At 43.7% G+C, this 24,052-nt stretch overlaps 1 long non-coding RNA gene and 1 pseudogene across 1 annotated transcript; both read left to right on the top strand.

Annotated features, from left to right (window-relative positions):
- The first annotated feature begins 10,385 nt into the window (after positions 1-10,385).
- Positions 10,386-12,267, top strand: LOC127648207 (GTPase IMAP family member 4-like; annotated as a pseudogene).
- Positions 12,268-16,342: 4,075 nt separating this feature from the next.
- Positions 16,343-19,940, top strand: LOC127647617 (uncharacterized). The gene is made up of 5 exons (XR_007971081.1): positions 16,343-16,438; positions 16,832-16,893; positions 17,180-17,241; positions 17,384-17,480; positions 19,885-19,940. It is a non-coding gene; the product is annotated as an uncharacterized LOC127647617 (long non-coding RNA).
- The last annotated feature ends 4,112 nt before the right edge of the window (positions 19,941-24,052 follow it).

Genomic DNA, 24,052 nt, shown 5'->3' with positions numbered 1-24,052 from the left:
AAATCAAACCGAACAAGTCACGAAGCATCTCAATAGTTAAGGGACAGCTTAAAGATGTGAAGTTCTGCATTGGTGATGACCCAATACCAACAGTGTCTGAGCAACCTGTCAAAAGCTTGGGTAGATGGTACAATGCAAGTCTCAGGGACAAAGACCAAGTGCAGCAAGTAAGGCAGGACATTACCAACAGTCTAAAAAACATCAATAGTACCCTTCTGCCAGGGAAGCTCAAGCTCTGGTGTCTGCAATTTGGACTTCTCCCTCGGGTAATGTGGCCACTCACTATTTACGAGCTCCCAATAACAACTGTGGAGAAGATGGAGCGAACCATGACTTCATACGTGAAGAAATGGCTCGGCGTCCCACGCTGTCTGACTAACATCAGCCTCTACGGCAAAGGGGTCCTTGAACTTCCTATCACAAGCCTCACCGAAGAGTACAAGTGCTCTAAAGTGAGACTCCAGATGACTTTGAAGGACTCCAGAGACCAGACCATCAGCAATGCCGTTCCACCTCTGTTAACTGGACGGAAATGGACACCATCCGATGCGGTGCAGCAAGCTACGTCAGCCCTGAGGCACAGCGATATTGTAGGGCACGTCCAGTTGGGAAGAGGAGGCCTTGGCCTTACGACAAGCAAGCCAACTTGGCGTAGTGCCTCAACATCAGAGAGGAGGAACATGGTGGTCGAGGAGGTGCGCCGTCAGGAGGAGGCGGGAAAGAAGTGCAAAGGCTGTCTCTCTTGCCAAGCAGGGACAATGGATGAGGTGGGAAGGCCTGGAGAGGAGAAAGCTTAGCTGGAGGGAGCTCTGGGAAATAGAGGCAAGCAACATCAGCTTCATCATCAGAGCCACCTATGATGTGCTCCCATCTCCAAAAAACCTCCATGGCGAGGACCCAACCTGTGCCCTCTGCCCAACTCCAGCGACTCTTAAGCACATCTTGGTCGGTTGTAAGACCAGCCTCACACAAGGTCGTTACACCTGGAGACACAACCAGGTCCTCAAGAGTCTGGCAGCAGCTCTTGAGAGCCAGAGGAATGCCACCAACTCCTTGCCCCTGAGAGCAATCAAGTCCATCACGGCCCCAACCTTCATCCGAGAGGGACATAAAAAGCCCAACCATCCCCCTACCAAACCAGAGGCTGGACAGCTAGCCATGGCCCGGGACTGGAAGATGCTAGTCGATATAGGCCAGCAACTAATCTTTCCACCTGAAATTGCAGTCACCACCCTTAGGCCAGACTTGGTTCTCTGGTCCCCTTCACTGAAGTCTGTTTACATCACTGAGCTCACAGTCCCATGGGAGAATTCAACAGATGAGGCCTATGAACGCAAGAAACTGCGCTATATAGAACTGGCAGCAGATGCTCAACAACGAGGATGGAAAGCGAAAGTCTATCCGGTTGAAGTGGGATGCAGAGTTTTTGTGGCTTTTTCTACCATCAGACTGCTGAAAGACCTTGGCATCCGTGGACAGGCTCTGCGACAAACAATTAGATCAGTCTCTGAAGCGGCCGAACGAAGCAGCCAGTGGATATGGATTAAAAGTAAGGACCCTTGTTGGGCTCAAAGAGCATCAACATGACCCACTCACTAATCCCCCCACCCTATAACCCACTTGAGAACCCAGATCACAACCCTCCATGAGGAGGCTGAAGGTATGCGGTCAGCCTTATGCTTGACTCAGGGAAGAGGACGCCTCCTGCCTTGCATAGTCCTAATTTTCATGATTAGGCATGGGACACAAGCTCAGGTTTGATCACCCTGTAGCTGGCCACCTTTGATGAGGGTGTCTAGTGTTGAAAGGCCGAAACTCCCCCTGATTCAAAGGTACATTACTGATGATGTGTCCCGAAATTTACATCTTTCCCATGACTGAGGTACAGCTCCCACGCCACTCTCAACATCAAGGCAAACCTCATGTGCATACCATCCATTGGCACAATGGACAGTTTACCATCACGTCCCGTGTTTATGATTCTTCTTGTCGTGAACAAAGCTTTAACCTAGCTCCCCAAAGACACCATGCGCACTGTTGTATCCCGATTTAACACAATTTAAAAGGTAACTTATTCACTGCAGCCGCGGACGTATTCGATTCAGATTCAAAGAAAGATACGAGCGAAGATACAACAGCTGTATTTACTTGTATCAAATGATCAGACAGATATAAAATAGTTTCAATAACATTGTCAGAGACGCTGGCTATATGCAAAGAATTACCATATAAAAACCGCATACCTTTATCATCGATACAGGCACATCTAAAAGTTAACAGCGCATTGCTATGAGGGCTCTATTACGGGAGGCACTCTAAACTCTGTGGGAATTAATGGCATTCCTGTTAAGTGTCATATGACACCGAAATTACCCGTAACATCTCCAGATAACACAAACATGTTTAAAATGCATGATTTTGTGATTTTGCCTGACTCTCCGTTCTACCTACTGGTCTGTGATCCGATGCATAAAAAACAAAAAAAAAAACAAAAAACAAAAAACTTTTGATTCTTACTCATTACAATTGCTGTTTCCCTCAGTATATTGTCAGTCTGTGTATACAGCACATTACGGAGAAGTTTGCAGCTCAACGTCTCACAACACTTCTGCTGCGAAACAGGAAGTGCTCAACGTCGACCTAGCGTTATGGGCCGCCCACAAAGATGAGGCGGGCCTTATTGATATCAGACCATATGTTGCAAAACTCCGCTCTGACATGTCGGTATACTGGAAAACAATACCCACTATCCAAGGAAAAGGAGGAAGGTATAGGTCCCATAATACAACAATGTCTGAGTAAAGGTATTATAAACTCTCCATTTAACACTCCAATTAAGCCAGTAAAGAAGGCCAATGGCATTTGGCGTATAACTTAAGATCTGATAAAGATTAATGATTTAATCATTCCACTCTCACCGGTGGTGCTTGATGTGTGTACAACTATAAATTCAATACCTGCAAATCACACTCATTTTACTGTAATCGACTTGTGTTCTGCCTTTTTCAGTCTACCAGTATCTCATGCCACACAGCCTCTGTTCGCATTCACATACAGGGGCCAATAGTACACTTGGTGCCATCAACAGGGTTTCCGAGACTCGCCTGCTGTATTCTCCGCTGTAGTGCACGCCTCGCTGAAAGACACAAAGCTTCCACCACAGACTTGTTTGCTACAATATGCAGACAACATTCTAGTTTCCGGCCATGACGCTGGATCCTGCACAGCTGCCGCGACTATTGTCTGCAACGATCTGGCACAGTGTCACGAATGAGGACGGAGTCAGACAAGGGTTGAGGATCCAAATGCGGGGTTTATTCATATGAATGGAAACGAACAGGTATGAACAAACAAAACTACCATGATGGGCAAAATGAAAACAAAACATGAAAACACGGGAACTGGAAACACGGGAACACAGGCATGGGAGCGAACATCAGAAAACAACAACGTCACATACAATCAACGAAAGACAAGGACTGAACCAAAAACCAGGATATAAATACATGAACACGGGAACAGGGGACCAATGAACAGACAGAACTCAAACAAGGTAACAAGGTGATTAACAGAGGCAAGTGGCAAGTAAACGAGGGACAGGTGAAAGCAATGACGGAAAACACGGACGCTAAGAAAGAGACTATGGCGTTACATTAGGGACAAAAGTGAAAACTAAAGAATGCAACAAATGACAAAGAATGGCAAACAAGAGGGAACAGTGAAACAAGACAGGGTAACAGTGAAACAAGACAGGGTAACCGTTACATAATCCCCCCTCAAAAGGACCGGATTCCAGACGGTCCTAAGAGACAGGAGGGAAAAAACAACAGGAATAAACAGATGTACAGGGCGAGAGGGGCTAGGAGGGCGGGAAAACAAACAGACCAAAGGGGGCACAAGGGGAAATTAGGCAGTCCAAGGAGGCAAAAGGGGCAATGAGACAGTCCATGGGAGCACAAAGGGCAGACAGGCAGACCAGGGAGGCCGAGAGGGCAGGTAAGCATTCTCTGGGGGTGTGTGTAGGGAACCAGGTCGGGTGGCCTGGGGAACGTCCCCCGGGTAGGGACAGGTTTAGAGGGCCTGGGAGCTGACCACTGGGCAAGGGCCGGTTCAGGGGACCCGGGAGGTGGCCACAGGACCGGGACAGTTCGAGGAGGCCTGGGAGGCGGCCTCAGGACAGGGACAGGTCTAGGGGGTCTGGGAGATGGCCGCAGAACAGGGGCCGGTTCAGGGGACCCGGGAGGTGGCCACAGGACCGGGACAGTTCGAGGAGGCCTGGGATGCGGCCACAAGACAGGGACAGGTCTAGGGGGCCTGGGAGGTGGCCATCGGACAGGGACAGGTCCAGGAGACCTGGGAGGCGGCCTCAGGACAGGGACAGGTCTAGGAGGTCTGGGAGATGGCCGCAGAGCAGGGGCCGGTTCAGGGGACCTGGGGTGTGGCCCCAGGACAGGGACAGGTTTAGGTGACCTAGGAGGTGGCCATAGGGCTAGGGCTGGCTCAAGAGGCCTGGGAGGAAGAGTGGCCACTAGGGGAGCTGGCGGAGCCAAGGAGGACTTCTGAGATGGAGCTGAGGGAGGCTCTGGGGGCTCAGGAGGCAGAGCTGAGGGAGGCTCTGGGGCCTCAGGAGGCGGAGCCGTGGGAGGCTCAGGAGGCAGAGCCGAGGGAGGTGGCACCGTAGGAGGCTTTGAAGGCGAAGCTCTGGAAGGCTCTGGAGGCAGAGCCGAGGGAGGTGGCGCCGTAGGAGGCTTTGAAGGTGGAGGCCTGGAAGGCTCTGGAGGCGGAGCCGTGGGAGGCTCAGGAGGTGGAGCTGAGGAAGGCTCAGGAGGCGGAGCCGAGGGAGGTGGCGCCGTAGGAGGCTCTAGAGGCGGAGGCCTGGAAGGCTCTGGAGGCGGGACCGATGGAGGTGGCGCCGTAGGAGGCTTTAAAGGTGGAGGCCTGGAAGGCTCTCGAGGCAGAGCCGATGGAGGCTCAAGAGTCTCTGGGAGAGGAGCCGCGGGAGGCTCGAGAGGCGGAGCTCTGGAAAGCTCGAGAGGCGGAGCTCTGGAAAGCTCGAGAGGACTTCGGGGAGGTGGAGCCCTGGAAGGCTCGAGTGACTTGAGGGGCGGAGCCCTGGGAGGCTCGAGAGGCGGAGCTCTGGACAGCTCGAGTGGCTTGAGAGGCAGAGCCCTGGAAGGCTCGTGTGGCTTGAGAGGAGGAGCTCTGGAAAGCTCGAGAGGAGGAGCTCTGGGGAGCTCGAGAGGAGGAGCTCTGGAGAGCTCGGGGGGCGTTGGCTCCCGGACGGTCCTGGCTACTGGCGCTGGCTCAGGAACGGTCGAGGCTACAGGCGCTGGCTCAGGGACGGTCGAGGCTACAGGCGCTGGCTCAGGGGCGGTCAAGGCTACAGGCGCTGGCTCAGGGGCGGTCGAGGCTACAGGCGCTGGCTCAGGGGCGGTCGAGGCTACAGGTGCTGGCTCAGGGGCGGTCGAGGCTACAGGCGCTGGCTCAGGGGCGGTCGCGGCGACAGGTACTGGCTGGGTGACCGTGGTATGCGCTGGCTTGGGTTCGCTGACCGTGGCTGACGAGGACTCAGGCTCGCTCACGGTGATGTGCAAGGACTCAGGCTCGCTCACGGTGATGTGCGTGGGCTCTGGCTCGCTCACGGTGATGTGCGTGGGCTCTGGCTCGCTCACGGTGATGTGCGTGGGCTCTGGCTCGCTCACGGTGATGTGCGTGGGCTCTGGCTCACTCACCGTGGCGTGCGTGGGCTCTGGTTCGCTCACCGTGGCATGTGTGGGCTCTGGCTCGCTCACCGTGACATGCGTGGACCGGGAGGCGGAAGCCCGTCTTCTCTCCCTCCTCCGGGCAGACGAAGTGGGCCGTGCTGGCTCATGGAAGGCGACTGGGGTGAGGGTGACCTCGTAGACAGGCGGGACTGGCGTGACAGGAAGCGCCATGGGTGACTGGAGAGTCACCACCGAGGGAGGCGAGATAGGATTCTCCTCAGCGACGCCCACGGTTAACGGTGAGCCGCCGATCCGCAAGGTTGCCTCCACAAATTCGCAGAGGTTCCACCCGCGCGTTGCCGGTGGCAACCACTCCCTCAGTGAGGCGTTCAGGTTGCCCCTGAAGAAACTCACCAGGATGTAGTCCGGGTAGTCAGAGGCATTCACCAGCTCGAGGAAGTCACCAATGTGGTCTTCGAGAGGGCGGTCCTCTTGTTTGAGGCAGAGCAGGCGATAGTTGGCCAGTTGGACCGCTGGATCCATTGTTGGTCTTTTCGTTCTGTCCCGAATGAGGACGGAGTCAGACAAGGGTTGAGGATCCAAATGTGGGGTTTATTCACATGAATGGAAACGAACAGGTATGAACAAACAAAACTACCACGATGGGCAAAATGAAAACAAAACATGAAAACACGGGAACTGGAAACACGGGAACACAGGCATGGGAGCGAACATCAGAAAACAACAACGTCACATACAATCAACGAAAGACAAGGACTGAACCAAAAACCAGGATATAAATACATGAACACGGGAACAGGGGACCAATGAACAGACAGAACTCAAACAAGGTAACAAGGTGATTAACAGAGGCAAGTGGCAAGTAAACGAGGGACAGGTGAAAGCAATGACGGAAAACACGGACGCTAAGAAAGAGACTATGGCGTTACATTAGGGACAAAAGTGAAAACTAAAGAATGCAACAAATGACAAAGAATGGCAAACAAGAGGGAACAGTGAAACAAGACAGGGTAACAGTGAAACAAGACAGGGTAACCGTTACACACAGGCTGGCTTCAAAGCATCCAAAGAAATCTGCAATGGGTGAAACTGAAATATCAATCTGGGTCATAAACTACAGAAAGGAACAGTACGTCTCTCCACAGACAGAGTGAAGACGATTACTACCTTCCAACACCCTAAAACAAAGACTCAAACGCAAAGCTTCTTGGGTTTAGTGAATTATTGTCGAGCATAACGAACAAACTGCTCGTTATATGACAAGATTCTGAGAGAAGCCACACTCTCAGGGGCCTAAAAACCCATTAAGTGGACAGCTGAGATGGACATGGCTTTTAAGCATCTCCGGAGCAGCATTAGCTCCCCACCAGCTCTGGGCTTACCCAACTATTGTGAAACATTCCAGGTACAGCAGCAGCGATCCTTGCACAATCCCATGGCGGCACCTACAGACCAGTTGCGTACCTCTCAAAGACCCTTGATTCGGTCGCCAAAGGCCTCCCTGTGTGTCTGCGAGACGTGGCTGCTGCAGCATTGATGGTGCAAGATGTAGAGCGTATTGTTCTCTCACATTGTGCACACATCTCACCAGGTAGGTGCCATTATGCATAACATTACCACCCAACACATGACCGCTCAACGTCGCTCAGGCTATGAAGCAATTTTATTGGCAACTGCTAATCTGACCATTAAGCCGACCGCCATGATACACGGTCCGACAATCTTCTTACACAAATTGTTTACCAAAGGTGCTTTATCTAATGACTCTCATAACTGTCTAGACCATATAAACACATGCACTTCCTGCAGGCCAGATGTTTTATCATCTGCCCTGGAGGAGGGGGACCATTGGTACGTCGATGGGTCCTGTTTGAAGCCAAATGATTCCGTATACCAGTGTGGCTACGTAACTAAACTTCCTAATCGAATCATTGAGGCCTACTCCCTCCCATAAAAATCAGCACAGGCCACTGAACTATTTGCATTAATTAGAGCATGCCAATTGGCAAAAGTAAAACCTATTAACATATACACAGACTCAAAATATGCATATGTGGTGGTGCACGATTTTGCAAAAACGTGGGCAGAGAGGGATTTCAAGACAGCTTAAGGAAAACCCATATCACACCAAAAAACCTAGTTGCAGAATTACTCAGAGCAGCACAACTCCCAACGAAATTGGCTGTCATAAAGGTCACAGGCCACATGGCAGGGGAGGTGAGGGGAAACAGATAGTAGCAAAGTTGGCTTCAAAGGAAGTCGTGATAAGACCAGATCTAAATCAAGCTGAAGAAACCGTTTCTATGATGCAGAAAACTTTAGTAAAAGATATTGGCGTAAAACTTTTACAGGCAAACCCATCCGAATCTGATATTCAACATTGGGCCTTGAATGAAGTGAAACTGGATAAGAGTAATTTGTTAAGAGACAAGCAGGGTCATCTGGCCCTGCCTAAAACTGAATTACACCATCAAGTGTAACTCTCCCTTTGAGATACTAATGGGTAGGCCTTTCCTGACCCCGTGGGTCAGAGGTCGCACTAGCTTTCTCTCCACAGGTGACACAGAGGTGGTGATCGAGGAATACGTGGATTCCCTAATCAAAACATTGAACGGCATTAATGGTGATGTTTCTTTTTCTCTTCCCTTACCTGCTGCTTGATAAGCTTTCCCCACAAGCATTGAAGTAGTTCTACACGGCTTTGTGGGGAGAGTTGGTCTTTTCAATGATGATGCCGAACCAGGCGAGAGATGTCCACGAGTGTCTCTTTTACCTGTCTCTCCCGCACGATCCTCTGCAGTCAACCTTTATACCTCAGAGGCTTGATTAGCCTAATACGGGACCGGGTGTGTAGGATCACGACCCGACCCCGCCCTCCGCCCTGCCACAGGGAATTATAAGGTTTCCCCCATGAACGAGTTAACTCGTCATGGAGTTCCTCAAAGAAGGGGAGAGACTTATTTTGTGTTCCCTTCCCCTGGCCACCAGACAGAAATCTGTCTTCTAGTTTTGATTGTTTGGGGGTCTCTTGTTCATGTGGCCAGTCTAGCTGTAGTCTGGCCACCGCACAAGTAACCATTCAAGTAATTCCTCAACTGTTTTATCATCACGTGAGTAACACTCAAAGGTCGGCAACTCAAAGTCTGCAGACCCAAGAGATTCATCGTCCCCCTCATGAACTGAAGAGGTGCCGGGGCGCACTTCGAGAACACGCAGGGACCAGCTGGATCTGGAGAGAGAATGAGTGATGGGGACGGACCCGTCTCTCACTCCTCAGCCAGATCCACATTCGAGCCCCACGACGGAATGATGGGTGCTGGCTCTTTTAAGTAAGCAAGACGAGCACGCATATGTTGTTGCACATATATTCACAGCTGGTCACTCCTAAAGACGTTCCCAAAGCGCTGAATCAAGCGCTGAATTTAGTGTAGCTTTTGACAGGGAACACAATATTAAAAGTGAAACTTAAATAACTTTTCTGACATTTTGATGAAGCTCACTTCTGAAGGAAGACATTTTAGCTTGAGTAACGTAATTGTAAAACAGAAAAAAGTTATATTTGTTTATATATTTAGCAATTACTTTGGGGCTTGAAATGTGTGCATTAAACGTCATCAATTCTTAAGTGTAATTCTATTAGTTAAGCTATAATGAGCTAAGACTTGTGCTCAATAGTCTGCATGTGTTTGAGTAAATGTTGAACTACGAATTACCAGAGCTTGATATTAGACATAATGTGTGTGTAAGATCTTGTTTCCGATCTGTTAAAGCATTAATATTAAAGATCTGATCACATGACTACTAAATAATAAATATTGAACAATGCAAGTATGAATGTTGAATGTTGTACAGTGAACAACCTAACAAATTTATAAAAGTTTAATTTGTTTATTTGTCAAATACACATAGTACACAAAAATAATTAATTCAGCTTCTGTTCTTTAAATGTAAACTTGTAACAGATACTCAGACTCAATGGTAGTGTTAAACCCGGAGGTGTAGTTTATTGAGGGATTAAGGGGAGCTGGTGAACCTGAGTGCACACCGCAGTGCAATGGAGAGGAGATCACGGGAACTTGACAATGGAGCAATGGAGTGAGGAGCTTGAACACGCAGGAGCGTTGGAGAGGAGAACTACGTAGAACGTTGCTGGAACGAAGGAGCGAGGAGCTCTGGACGAAGACCATGAAACGTCTATGAGATTAAACAGGTAAGTGAGTCTGTGATCAATGTGGGAGACCAGACAAAGAGTGACGGGAGAGTAGAGCTTATATGCTGTGAAGCTGATTGATGTGGGAACAGGTTTCAGGAGCAGGTGATTAGTATTCGGGAGAGAGAGAACGTGGAGTGTAAGTGCTGGGAGTGTCAGGAGGAACTGTGATAAAACTAACCTAAACCAAAGAAATAAAGTATTAGATTAAATTTCAACAATGGTATACAGTAAAGAATAGAAAGTAAACATGTAACAAATGAAGAATTGTGTGTAAGAGTACATGTATATATAAATAAGTAATGAATATGTACATTAAATAGACATTTCATTTGTAAGTATCATGTGTATCTGAACTTTTTTATTCTATTTGGACTCTTACATGATTAAATAGCCTCAGTTATCTTGGAGGAAGTGTCTTTGAGCACAAAGAAAAGCATCCTGAAATCATGTATCAGGTGAGTGACAATTAGTTTTTCTGTGACTGTTCTAGTGACTATTTTAGATATGTTTAAATGTCCATTTGTATGTGTACTATCTTGTGTAGAGTCTGCAGAACACAGTGATCATTAGAGAGGAAGATGAAGATGATGAACGTCGACTGCTGCTGATCGGTAAAACTGGAGTTGGTAAAAGCTCAACAGGAAACACCATCTTTAATGATCATTTGTTTCAGTCAGAAATGAGTTCTTCATCAGTGACCAGACGATGTCAAACACACACTGATACTGTTAATAACAGAAGACTGACAGTTATTGATACTCCAGACTTTAAGTTCTCCACTGATAGAGACTTTGATTCAGACTCTGAACTGAAGAGAGCTCTTGAATCATCTTCTCCAGGTGTTCATGCAATCTTGCTTTTCCTTCCTTTAAACACTTTCACTAAACAGGAGAAGGAGTTTGTGGAGTGGTTTGAACAGATGTTTGGTGTAGAAGTGTTCAGATATACTATAGTCCTCTTTACTCATGCAGATAAAACACACAGAGCAGTAAGAGAACTGATCAGAGGAAATAATGAAGTGTCGAATCTTGTTAATCGTTGTGGTGGAGGATATTGTACAATGAACAATAAAGATCCATCAAACAGAAGGCAGGTGACTGAACTCCTGGAGAAGATCGACAGAATTATATCTGACAACACAAACACATGTTACAGTCTAGAGATGCTGCTGAAGACTCAGAGAAGAGCTGAAGACTCAGAGAAGAGCTGAAAATCAGAAGAGAGGAGAGGAGGAGAGGAAAGAGAGAGAGCGTGAAGAGGAATTAGAGAGAGTCAGAAGAGAGACAGAGATTTGTGTGAGGACAGAATATGAGAATTCAAGAAGGTCAGGTAGTAGATGGCCACTGTTTTCACCAAATAGGTGTTTTGTAGCAGTTGCAGCTTTTGCTGGAGTGATTGTTTTAGTAATTGTTATTACACTGATTATTTGTTATGTATACCTAACAGTATGATCTGTGATTTCTGTGTCTGCTCCTCACTTTCCAATGACCTTTATTAAGACTAGACTGTTCATTGTAGACGGGATCAGTTAAAGTGCCAGCAATCTCACATTATGTATGTATGTATATGTATTATTTTATTTTATTTTATTTTATTCATTTATTTGTCAGGGACCATGCACAAAAACATCAATCTCACAAAAGAAGAGATGCTTTGCACCAGATTTAGCTACTAGCTAATTTCCATTTTACGGAGCCCATAAAGGGATTATTTATCAAAATATACCACAGTCAAATTATCCTTGAATACAGACAAACTTTATTTATATATACTGTATATATATATATATATATATAAATCTAATCTAACACATACAACATTAAACAGGTACCAACAGTGAGTACAGTGACAAAATGTGATGTAAATTATCAATACAGTGAAAATGAATTTTATGGAGTCTGTTGACAATGCCTTAAGGACCATTTATCCTTTTTTGAGTCTACATCGATTTGCAATCAGATTACCCAAATAACTTTGAGCAAAAGTGTAGAGGTGCTACTTGCGTGTTTCCTTGCATTCTTTGTGTTCTTTGGCTTTTTTTGTCGAAAGTTAATTCCGTTGTTGTTTTGGACTCTGATGATTGCGGAAAGTTATTGTCTGGATGAAGCAAGGCCTTCTGCAAGGAGGACTCGTGACTCCCGTTGGGTGTGTGAACCGTAGAGCAGAGAGTGCAAGGCTGCCTCGAGACTTTGTGTGTCCCGAGTTTTCCTAGGATTCTGCATGGCTCGGAGAATCTGGAAGCAGCAAGATGCGGTTCCGAAGAGATGAGGCAGATGGAAGATCGAGAGGTCAAGAGAGCAAAGAGAGAAGAGCTCTTGCTGTTTTTAAACATTTGAACTGAGATTGGCCGCACCCCAAAGGTGCCCTGAGCCAATCAGAAGTGACTTTCCGGAGTCACATGGTCAACTGAGCTGTGCTTTTCAGAAGTTGATTGATGGTCCTTTGTTGGAAGGATTCTTGGACATAGTGCATGAACATTTATATCTTGAAAACGGTGCAAGAGACATGATGTTCGTTGTAATAAAACATTCTGGACGTACACAAGCAAACATTTGCAAACTAAATATGACATTCTTTCATGAATATTATACGTGTAGATAACAAAACATGAAAATCCCTGGTTACAAATCATTCTGGTTAATTCATTAGTTTTATAACATGGATAATACATGACACGTTATGAAAAACCTGATTGTCGGGGTATATTATCAAGTTAAGCCTTATAGTAACCATTCTAAGTAAAATGAGATGAACCATGCAAGGTTAAAGATTATAATCATCAATTTGTCTGTTACAAGTGATTACAAATCACTACACATATTTTAAAAAGGTACATCAGGCTATAATCATTCATTTGTCAGTAATAAAAGTTACCACAGTTCAAAGCAATTTTCTGAATTTTGTAGCAAGGCTAGGTATGGTGTACATTGGGGGGTTTAAATGCATTCTTGTATATTTTATAGGGTTGTCTCAGCAAAGTACTGTGACTGTGTAAAATATTTATATTTATATTTATATTTATGCATTTGGCAGACGCTTTTATCCAAAGCGACTTACAGAGCCCTTCTTACAGGGACAATCCCCCCGGAGCTGGAGTTAAGTGCCTTGCTCAAGGACACAATGGTGGTGGCTGTGGGGTTTGAACCAGGGTCCTTCTGATTACCAGATTACCAGTTATGTGCTTAGACCACTACACCACCACCACTCCAAAATGTTCCTGGATGATGAAATGTCCTTTTTAGCTGCTGTTTGCAGAATAATAATCATGATGTCTTGTGATCAGATGAGTCTAAGTGTAGCAAATTGGTTTATATTGGAGGACAGAATCTTGTTTGTTCCGAGTCTCTCTTGGGATATTTCAGGGAGTTTTTTTCCTGTCTTTTATGGCTTCTGACCCTTGCACTTAGGGCCTTCTCGCAGATAAGTTCTGAAGTCATGTGCCATCTAGGCAAGTCTCTTTGTTAGTTTTATTGGCCAGATGTGAGACTTAGTGACGCCTTAGTCTTTTAATTTATGACGTTGAGGAATTCCAGGATTAAGGTTGGGTTTTTTCCTAGATTCAAATCATATTTCTGCAATTCTTCTACATGGATAATCCTACATACCCCCCTTCGATTGCAGAAGTTTGGAGTGGAAGCAAACATCTGTAATCGCTGGAAAACAAGCAGAAGACAAACACAACAACAAGACAACATCAAAGCTAAAGCACTGGTGCAGAATAATTAATTATTCAGTAAGTGTTCTAGCATTGTGGATTCTTGGGATGTTCTGGTATTTATTGGACTCTTCTTTGAATGTTTGTGTTCTTTAACTATCTTTAATGGTTCAGAAACCTTTAAACGGTAATTTGATTTTGATTGGGGTGAGTTGTCGTGAATACGAGCAATCGTTTGTGAAATTGAACCGATTAGAGTCAGTTCCGTTCTGTTTCTGTTGCGATTCAGAACCATGGGTGAAGGAGTACCCATTTATAACCAGAAGGATTGAGTTTCGTTTAACATTTTTCACTTGGAATGTACCGAAGGCTAAGTCATAACCATGAAGGATTGCATTATTTTGGAAATTGATCTGCATGGTTCAATTGTGTAGCGTAATGCGGTAATCTCCTTCAATTTAGTTGGGATGGTTTCTTTGTCCACAATATCATGGAATATCACAGATAAATGTCTTATTTGCACTTGGCTTTCTGAATGCTCTATGAATTCATGGTGGCTCGTGAACGAAAAGCATAAGGAGTCAATCCTGATATAATGCCCTTGACTTTCTTGCTAGCTAGAAAGTCAAGCAGGCTAACTGGATTAGCTGTAGCATTTTGCCTATTTTATTTGGGTGCTTTAAAGGTGTGTTGTAAGAACAGTTCGAACTGTGTCGGACTGTTTTAGCTGAATGTGAGACTGTTGTAAACTGTGCCAGACTGTTTAAACCTGTGTCAGATGGTTTCAAGCTCCCCCTTTTCTGGTCTTTGAGCTTTTTTCTGTCGACTTGGTTTCGGTGGACCCATCTGAAGATTGCCACTTTGTATCTTGGCTGATCTGGGTCCTCTAGGTGACTGTGGGTGCTGATGAAGCCACAGTTCATAGAAGTCTTTCACACAGTTCTTGATGTCTGTATATAACTCGTCATGAGCTGTTGTATGACTGAGTTTCTGCCATTTTGAATTAAGAGGTGGTTAAGGCTAATGGCTGAGTTTTCGGTCCATAAGCCGGTGCCGTGTCAGTCACTGCTGTACCTGGCACCTGTATTCCTGTCGTTGAGTGTGACTGGATGAGTATGAAATGTCTTTGTGGTCGGCCTTAGGTGGATTCTACTTGAAGTATGCTGTGAGTAGCTTCAGCAGTTCTGGTGAGTTTTCTGCTATGCCATGCAGGTAAATGTGGAACTTGTGACCCTCAACAGGATCTGGTGTGAACTTTTCAATGTTGTTTGCCAACTTGTCGAGGTCTTTAAAATCCATTCCATGTGCTGCTTGGGGTTTTGTTGAGATGTTTACCCTTTCACTGCGGTTGTAGAGGGGTTCTTAGAAGAGGGCCGTTGAGGTTTTGTGCTGCTTGTTCATGAACCACGTTACCGTGTAGCGGCGAGATCAAAGATTGACGCAACTATCAATGGCGCTGATTTGCATTATTTTAGAAATTATCAATTAAATTGAACAATTAGATTTATAAATTAAACAATTAGATTTTAATAATTTAGAACTTTTAACTATGTTGAGTTTTAACTTAAAATTATCAAGATGTGTGTTTGTGTAGCAAACATAATATGGAGACATTAAATGTTATGTAAATTATTCATTTTTATCATGTTAATATATCATGTTAATTAAAAACAATATTTCAAATTAATAATTAGATCAAAGGGACAGTTCACCCTAAATGTAAATTCTCTCATCATTTACTCACCCTCGGGCATCCCAGATGTGTTACTTTCTGTAATCTGCAGAACACAAATTAATATATGATTATTTTTGAGCTCTGTAGGTTCATAAAATGCAAGTGAATGTGACTACATTTACATTTATGCATTTGGCAGACGCTTTTATCCAAAGCGACTTACAGTGCACTTATTACAGGGACAATCCCCCCGGAGCAACCTGGAGTTAAGTGCCTTACTCAAGGACACAAAAGTGTTTTTTGTCATTGCATGCATGTAAAACTGTTGTTGGGGACTCCCAAAACAATATTAGGAACATTTTAAATGCCATAATAGGTGCCCTTTAAGTGCTTTTTCCACTAAAGTGAAAGTGAACGTGTAGATTTACGGTAGAAAAAGGACTCAAATATTTCTCTGTTTCTAGGAATATGGTAAGAAATAATTGAAGTTTTTATATTTATTAGTTTACAGAAAAGTGAGAACACATTGTCAACTGTGAATTAAAAAGGATTATTCCAACATTATTATCTTTAATTACTATAATTTTAACAAAGTACTATTCCCATCAATTCACCTTAATTATCAATATTGCAGGAACTTTAACAAGAAAACAGATTTACATTACTGTAGAAATGAACAACTGTTTAATTTCACTTTTATAAATACTTTTAATTTCAGATCAATCGGTGCTTTTGTAATTAAAGGCACTTGACATGATTTTTATTTTTCAGTATAAAATAAAAATGTCCATACGATCTTTCTATCTAAATCTGAATTATGTCTCATCCCATCTCTATGTAATAATGTATTTCTTTTCCACATCATTCTCAGAAAAGTCTGAAACAGTAAATTACAAAACATATCCTCTCATGGGAAGTGATGCCGGGATATTTTATATTCTCATATTTGACACAAATCTCATTTGTTCAAATAAGATGTACTCGTCGCTGTTTGTCTTCTTCTTCATCATCATCATCATCATCATCATCAGCAGCAGCAGCAGCGCCCCTTCAGTTCTGGAGAAGAACTCATCAAACACTTCTCATCAAACCGAAAGTCAAATTCTCTCAGACATTTTGTTGAAGCTCAACATTGGAGGACATTTTACATCGACTGCAGTGTGTTTTCAGTAAGTATTACATCATTTATATTCATATTGCGACTGTAAATATTTGCATTTAACCTCAGTTCTTCAGTTGAATTCTAGTAGTTTCATCTTAAAGACAATGTTGTGAGCTGAGATTGATATGTTCACAAAGACTGCAGAGTTTGATAACATGGTAAAGTTTTGATTCAGGTTCATTATTATTTTTGCGTAAGAAGTTCTTGTCTCTGGTTCATTAAACACATCAATGTATCAGGGTGAGTCTGTAACTGGGCTCTTATTACGTCAGTTTTTAAGTGTACATTTTAAAATTAGTGCAGCCATATATCAGTGTTTTGTCCCGCATGTCATTGTAATGTTTCTTATTTAATTGAAGAAACAGGTTTGTAACAGAACTTATATTTTATTCCCTTTCAGGTCACGAGCAAGAACATCCACAACAACTTCAATCTCTCACTCTCGGTCTGAATACTCTCCCGGTAAGTGTAATGCTACTGACACCTAGTGGTTAGTTTCTGTACTCACATCTACAATTGTACTATCACTACATCCCCTTTCCATTAGAGGTAAAGAACAAGTTATTACAAGTAACTACTTATATATAATAGCTAACCAATAAGCAAGCACTGTACACATTATACAAGATGTAATGCATCAAACAACAATCTCAAGAATTATTTACATTGCAATCACAGTAATAATAATAAACCAATTACATTTCCTTTTGTCTCCCTTTTTTTTTTTAATGCTTATGTTATGTTTAAGCAATATTCAAAGGTCAAGTCTATTAGGAGGCTTTACTGTGCGTTTCGATCTTCTCAGTACAGGTGAATGCAAATCTGAACGTATTTCTTCAGCTGGTTCATTGTCATCCAGCACTGGAAGTGTTTCAGATGTTGTTGTTGACTCAGCACAGTCTGTGTCACCTGTATATGTATCCACTGGTACTGTCTCTTTTGTTTTCAACAGACTTCTCCGATTTCTCCTCAGGATTTGACCATCCTCTGTCCTGACTGTGTAAGATCTTGGGTTCACCTCCTCCAGGACTGTGGCTCTTTTAGTCCAGGTATTGCAATCCTCAAGTCTTACTGTGTCATTATTCGAGAGTGGTTCTAGGCTTTTTGATGCCTTGTCATAATTAGCTTTCTGTCTCTGTTTCAGGTGCCTTTGTTTTCTTTTCAGGTACTTGTTCTTGTTTGGTGTCGCTAAGCAAGGAAGTGTTGTCCTTAATTTGCGCCCCATCATGATTTCTGCAGGAGACACACCGTGTTCTAATGGAGAAGCACGGTAATTCAGCAGGGCTAAATAAGGATCTGATTGGCTGTCCACTGCTTTCGTGAGTAGTAGCTTCACTATGTGTACCCCTTTCTCCGCCTTTCCATTCGACTGCGGATATAACGGGCTTGATGTCACATGTTGAAACCCATATTCCTCAGAAAACTTCTGGAAGTCTTTGCCACTGTAGCATGGTCCATTATCACTGCAAACCACCTGCGGGATACCGTGTCTCGCAAAGATGGATTTTATGTGTGTTATCACACAAGCAGCAGATGTATTGGAAAGCAACGCAATCTCTGGATAGTTTGACAGATAGTCTATCACCAGCAAATAGTTTCGTCCATTCAGGAAGAATAAGTCAGTCCCAACTTTCTGCCATGGTTCATCTGGTGCATCAGTGATGACCATTGGCTCCTTCTGTTGCTTAGCATGATACTTCAAGCAAGTATCACAGGTTGACACCATCCTGTCGATGTCTGCGTTTATTCCGGGCCAATAGATTGCAGTCCTGGCCCTCCTTTTACATTTTTCTGCACCAAGGTGTCCCGCATGCAGTTTTTTCAACATCTCCTGTCGCAGTGACTGAGGGATAATGATCCTGTTCTGCCTCAGCAGAAGTCCCTTGACAACACTCAACTCTGTTCTGATGTTGTAGTACTGGGCACATTCTCCCCTAGGCCAACCTTCCTTCAGATGTGTAATTTGTTTGAGTTTTGCATCTGTGACTGGAAGAGCTTCAGCTACCATGTTCACATGCTGAGTCACATCAGCCTCCGTGGAACTTTCACATTTTCCACTCTGTTCCGCAGCTCTGGACAGAGCATCTGCCAGAACTAGATACTTTCCTTGAGTGTAAATTAGCTCCATGTCATACCTCTGCAGTCGCATCATCAGTCGTTGGATTCTTGGAGACATTTGATTCAAGTTCTTTTTAATTATGGCTATTAATGGCTTGTGATCTGTCTCTGCCACAAAGGTCGGTAAGCCGTACACATAGCTGTGAAATCTCTCCACTCCATACACTAAACCCAGGCACTCTTTCTCTATCTGTGCGTATCGACATTCAGACGGAGTCATCGTTCTCGAGGCATATGCGACTGGCCTCCAATTCTCTCCCTCCGCCTGCAGTAGAACTGCACCCAGTCCATCTTTGGATGCATCTGTCGAGATCTTTGTCCTCTTTGTTTGTCAGCACAGGTTCTGTAGTGAGGAGAGTCTTCAGTCGTCCCCATTCTAGTTCATGATCAGCTGTCCATTTGAACTCACCTTTATCACGTAACAGTTCTCTCATATAAACTGTTTTTGAAGACAGGTTTGGTATGAACTTTCAGACGAAATGTATCATCCCCATCACTCTCAATACAGCCATTCTGTCTGTGGGTCTGGGCATTTTGAGTTGCTTGAATTTTACTCTTGTCTGGTTCCACACCCCCTTCTGACAGCTTATCTCCTAGGAATGTGATTTCAGTTGCTCCAAACTGACATTTGTCCTTATTCAACTTCAGCCCATACTTTCTTACTCGCTGTAGGACGTCCATGAGCCTCTTGTTGTGCTGTTCTATTGTGGATCCCCACAACACAATGTCATCCACATACACACGCACACCCTCAATGCTTTCAATGATGTGTTCCATAGCCCTGTGGAATACTTCAGGAGCTGAGGAAATTCCGAACGGCATCCTCAAGAAGGAGTATCGGCCAAAGGGTGTGTTGAATGTACAATACTTTGTGCTGTCATCATGTAGTTTCAGCTGCCAAAAGCCCTGAGATGCATCCAACTTTGTAAAGAACTTTGCACCTGCCATCTCACTTATAATTTCCTCACGTGTCGGAATTTGATAATGTTCTCTCTGAATGTTTGCGTTTAAGTCCTTTGGATCTATACACACACGTAGATCACCATTGGCTTTCTTCACACACACCATTGAGTTAACCCACTCTGTAGGCTCTTCCACTTTTTCTATGACTCTCATTGATGTCATTCTTTCCAGCTCTTGCCTCAGCTTATCACGAAGTGGTGCTGGAACCCGCCTTGGTGCGTGGACTACTGGCTGCGCGTCTTTTTTCAACTGTATTTTGTAGGTGAATGGTAATTCTCCAAACCCTTCAAATATGTCTGGAAACTATCTCACTATATGTTCCACACTGTTCTGTGTTTCTCCATTATTTATGGTGTATATTCTTCTTACCAGACCCAGGTCTTCACATGCCTTGTCTCCCAACACAGAATCATGGCCATCTGGAACAACCACAAACATGAGGTGATGTTCTCTGTTTTTAACTTTTACCCTGACAGTTCATGTTCCTCTTGTTGGAATGTTCTGCCCATTATAGGCTTTGAGTTGCACCATTTTCTGACTTATACGTGGCTTGATTTTCATTGCTCTGACATCATACTCCGAAATCAGATTGACTTTTGCTCCTGTGTCTAGCTTGAGCGATACTGTTACTCCATTTATTTCCAGAGCAGTCATCCACTTATCTCGTGCAACAATATTCACATCAGTCTCTTCTGTTTTTTCTTGACTGATATCGGCCTGCTGCACCATTCCAACGAAGAATGTGTCACTGAGGGCTGCTTCTTCCACTGCATGCACACGTTCCTTTTGACTTTGTCCGCCCTTTGAAAAGCATTGCTTGGCAAAATGATTCTGCCCTTTACACTTGGCACAGACTTTGCCATAGGCTGGGCACTGTTTTGGCGGGTGTCTTTTGCCACATCTCTTACAGTTAAACAGTTCTTTCTCCTTTTGCTGTTTCAGTTTTCTCATTCTGCTTTTCTGCATCTTCTCTGTTACTGCAGCTACAGCTGAACTGTCACTCCCGCTCATCTTTGTGGTGTCACCAAAGGTTTTAGCATGCTGAAGAGCTATCTCACTGGCATGACATATCCGCACCGCTTCATTCAAGGTTAGCTCTGTGTCTCTCAAGAGCCCCTCCCTCACTTTTTTATCATTGATGCCGAACACAATTTGGTCACGGATCATTGAATCTTGCACCTGACCGAAATTGCATGTTTTAGCTTTCAACTTTAAATCCATTAAGAAACAGTCAAAAGTCTCTCCTTGTTGTTGTAGACGAGAACGAAAAACATACCTTTCAAAAGTCTCATTTTTTTTCGGTGTGCAGTGCGAATCAAACTTCTCCAGTACCACGTCGTATTTGCCTTTGTCCTCAGCTTGTTCAAACACGAGTGTGTTAAACACCTCTATCGACTGAGGTCCCGCGACGGTGAGAAGCAATGCAATCTTGCGTGCATCCGACGCTTCATCCAGGCCCACTGCCTGCAAGTACAGCGCAAATCTCTGCTTAAATGTACGCCATTCGTGATCAATATTTCCAGTCCAGTTCACAATGTCAGGCGGTTTAACACTTTCCATGACGACTATCAGCGTTAGTGATCATTACCACTCCTGGTACCATGTAATGTTTCTTATTTAATTGAAGAAACAGGTTTGTATCAGAACTTATTTTTATTCTCTTTCAGGTCACGAGCAGGAACATCCACAACAACTTCAATCTCTCACTCTCGGTCTGCATACTCTCCCGGTAAGTGTAATGCTACTGACACCTAGTGGTTAGTTTGTGTACTCACATCTACAATTGTACTATCACTACAGTCATGATCAGTATTTATACATTTACTCCGTGCCCTCGCGGGGGTACTGAAACTATCGCAGATACTTCAGGCGGATTAACTGTATAAATCCATGTAAACATTCAAGTTGAGTGTAAATTACTGCCATTCGTGTGATCAACAACTGGAGCGCGAACAGACAGCATTTCTGCGCGTGCACAGCGAGTTACTCGGGGCGCGTGCGTGTGTGAGATGCGCGGGCATGAGGCGATTGTGGCGACGAGAGTGTCTGTGTCCGCTATCATTCACTATTTCCTATATAGTGAATGGCAGTTAGTGCACTATATCTCTGCAGTAAGTGAATGATATTAGTGAATTCGGACGTGAGTGTCGGAGCTCTGGTGCTGGTGCAGAAACAACGTCACATATGACATTTTAAAATACTTGGGCGTTATTTGTTATTCTTATTAAATCATATATGAATACAATAAATCTTTATTCTGTTTGTCATTTTTAATATATACTGTGTGTTAATATTAAGAGTAAACACATTTGATCAAATAAAGAGGACATTTTAAAGTGTATCTGTATGTTTGGTCTCTCTATAAGTTATTATGTTAATTTAATCCAGTTATGATTTGTCAAAAAGTAATTTACTACATTCAGCATGAAATAAAACTTTGCAGGAGTGAAAGCAGTAGTAAACTCCCAGCTCGTACGTCTTCTCCATGGTGGATTGTGGGAAATTAACCATCATCGAGTGTACTTGAAATGTACACTTGAAATTGAAGTGCATTGTGGGTAAGAATGAGTGAATAAAAGTAGGGAATGAGTGGCTCACTCAGAATTCAGACACTCCTACAAAATAGTGAAAACTGGAAATAGTGCACTATATAGTGGATAGGGGCTGTTTCAGACACAGCGAGTGTTTTCACTGTAATAATTACTAGAAGTGTTTCCAAATCTCTCTTCTTATTGACAAATTCATCCAGATCTGACAAGAGCTCTTAAAGGGATAGTTCACCCAAAAATGACAATTCTCATTATTTACTCACCCTCATGTAATCCCATATGTGAATGACTTTCTTTCATCTACTGAACACAAATTAAGATTTTTAGAAGAATTTCTCTGATCTGTAGGTCCATACAATGTATATATATATAAAACATTCACTGAAAGTAAATGGTGACTCAGGCAAACATTCTGCCTAATATCTCCTTATTGTGTTGCATGGAAGAAAGAAAGTCATACGGGTTTGGTACAATATGATGGTGAATGATGACTGAATTTCCATTAATAATAATAATAATTCTGTAACTCATGTTAATTGTATATCATGTAATGGGGAGTAAACGTCTAATGTGTCATTTGTGAGAGTAACGAGTTACTCACTACTTGAGTACTCTTTTAATTACTTTCTTACTCAAGTAATTATTTATGTTAGTACTTTTACTTCTACTTGAGTAATTATGTTTTTGAAGTAATTGTACTTTTACTTGAATACAGTTTTTGGCTACTCTACCCACCACTGATTCATTTAAGTATACATATTTGAACCCTGTATATCTGCACTTTTTCAGATTGGACTGCTTCATTGATTTTCCTGGAGGAAGTGTGTTTGAGTAAAGAGATTAGGATCCTGAAATTATGTATCAGGTGAGTGATTTTCATTATTTCCTCTGATTTCATTTGTAATTAAAATAAACCATTTCATACATAATCAATAACTGTGCCTCACAGAATAGTGTTGTACATATGTGACGGTCAATAACTGTGCCTCACAGAGTACCGGTCAATAACTGTGCCTCGCAGAATAGTGTCACACATATGTGACGGTCAATAACTGTGCCTCACAGAGTACCGGTCAATAACTGTGCCTCGCAGAGTACCGTCACACATATGTGATGGTCAATAACTGTGCCTCACAGAATAGTGTCACACATATGTGACGGTCAATAACTGTGCCTCACAGAGTACCGGTCAATAACTGTGCCTCGCAGAGTACCGTCACACATATGTGATGGTCAATAACTGTGCCTCACAGAGTACCGTCACACATATGTGATGGTCAATAACTGTGCCTCACAGAGTACCGTCACACATATGTGATGGTCAATAACTGTGCCTCACAGAATAGTGTCACACATATGTGATGGTCAATAACTGTGCCTCACAGAGTACCGTCACACATATGTGATGGTCAATAACTGTGCCTCACAGAATAGTGTCACACATATGTGACGGTCAATAACTGTGCCTCACAGAGTACCGGTCAATAACTGTGCCTCGCAGAGTACCGTCACACATATGTGATGGTCAATAACTGTGCCTCACAGAGTACCGTCACACATATGTGATGGTCAATAACTGTGCCTCACAGAGTACCGGTCAATAACTGTGCCTCGCAGAGTACCGTCACACATATGTGATGGTCAATAACTGTGCCTCACAAAGTACCGTCACACATATGTGTTTCTGCAACAGCCAGTTATGTTACAAGCTGCCAGATTCAAAACAGGCTGCGCTGGTCAAGCATCTGTTATTTATATTCACTCAAGCAGTTACTAATACAGTCTTTTAAACCACAGAATACGTTTATTTTATATACATACACCCAACTCGTCACCAAAGTACCATGATAAAAAGTTTACAGCTCTGATATGCACAGTCTATACATCAAACACGATCTTCCTCCGATGCGTGCTGCCATTTGTTTACATTAGCAGCGGTTGTCATTCGTCAACAACTACTCAAAGAGTCTTTATAATATTTTATTTTATGT

The sequence above is a fragment of the Xyrauchen texanus genome, chromosome 8 (genome assembly GCF_025860055.1).
Source record: "Xyrauchen texanus isolate HMW12.3.18 chromosome 8, RBS_HiC_50CHRs, whole genome shotgun sequence".
Lineage (NCBI taxonomy): Eukaryota > Metazoa > Chordata > Actinopteri > Cypriniformes > Catostomidae > Xyrauchen > Xyrauchen texanus.
The sequence above is the reverse complement of the archived record's forward strand: the minus strand, read 5'-3'. Positions and strand labels throughout refer to the sequence as shown.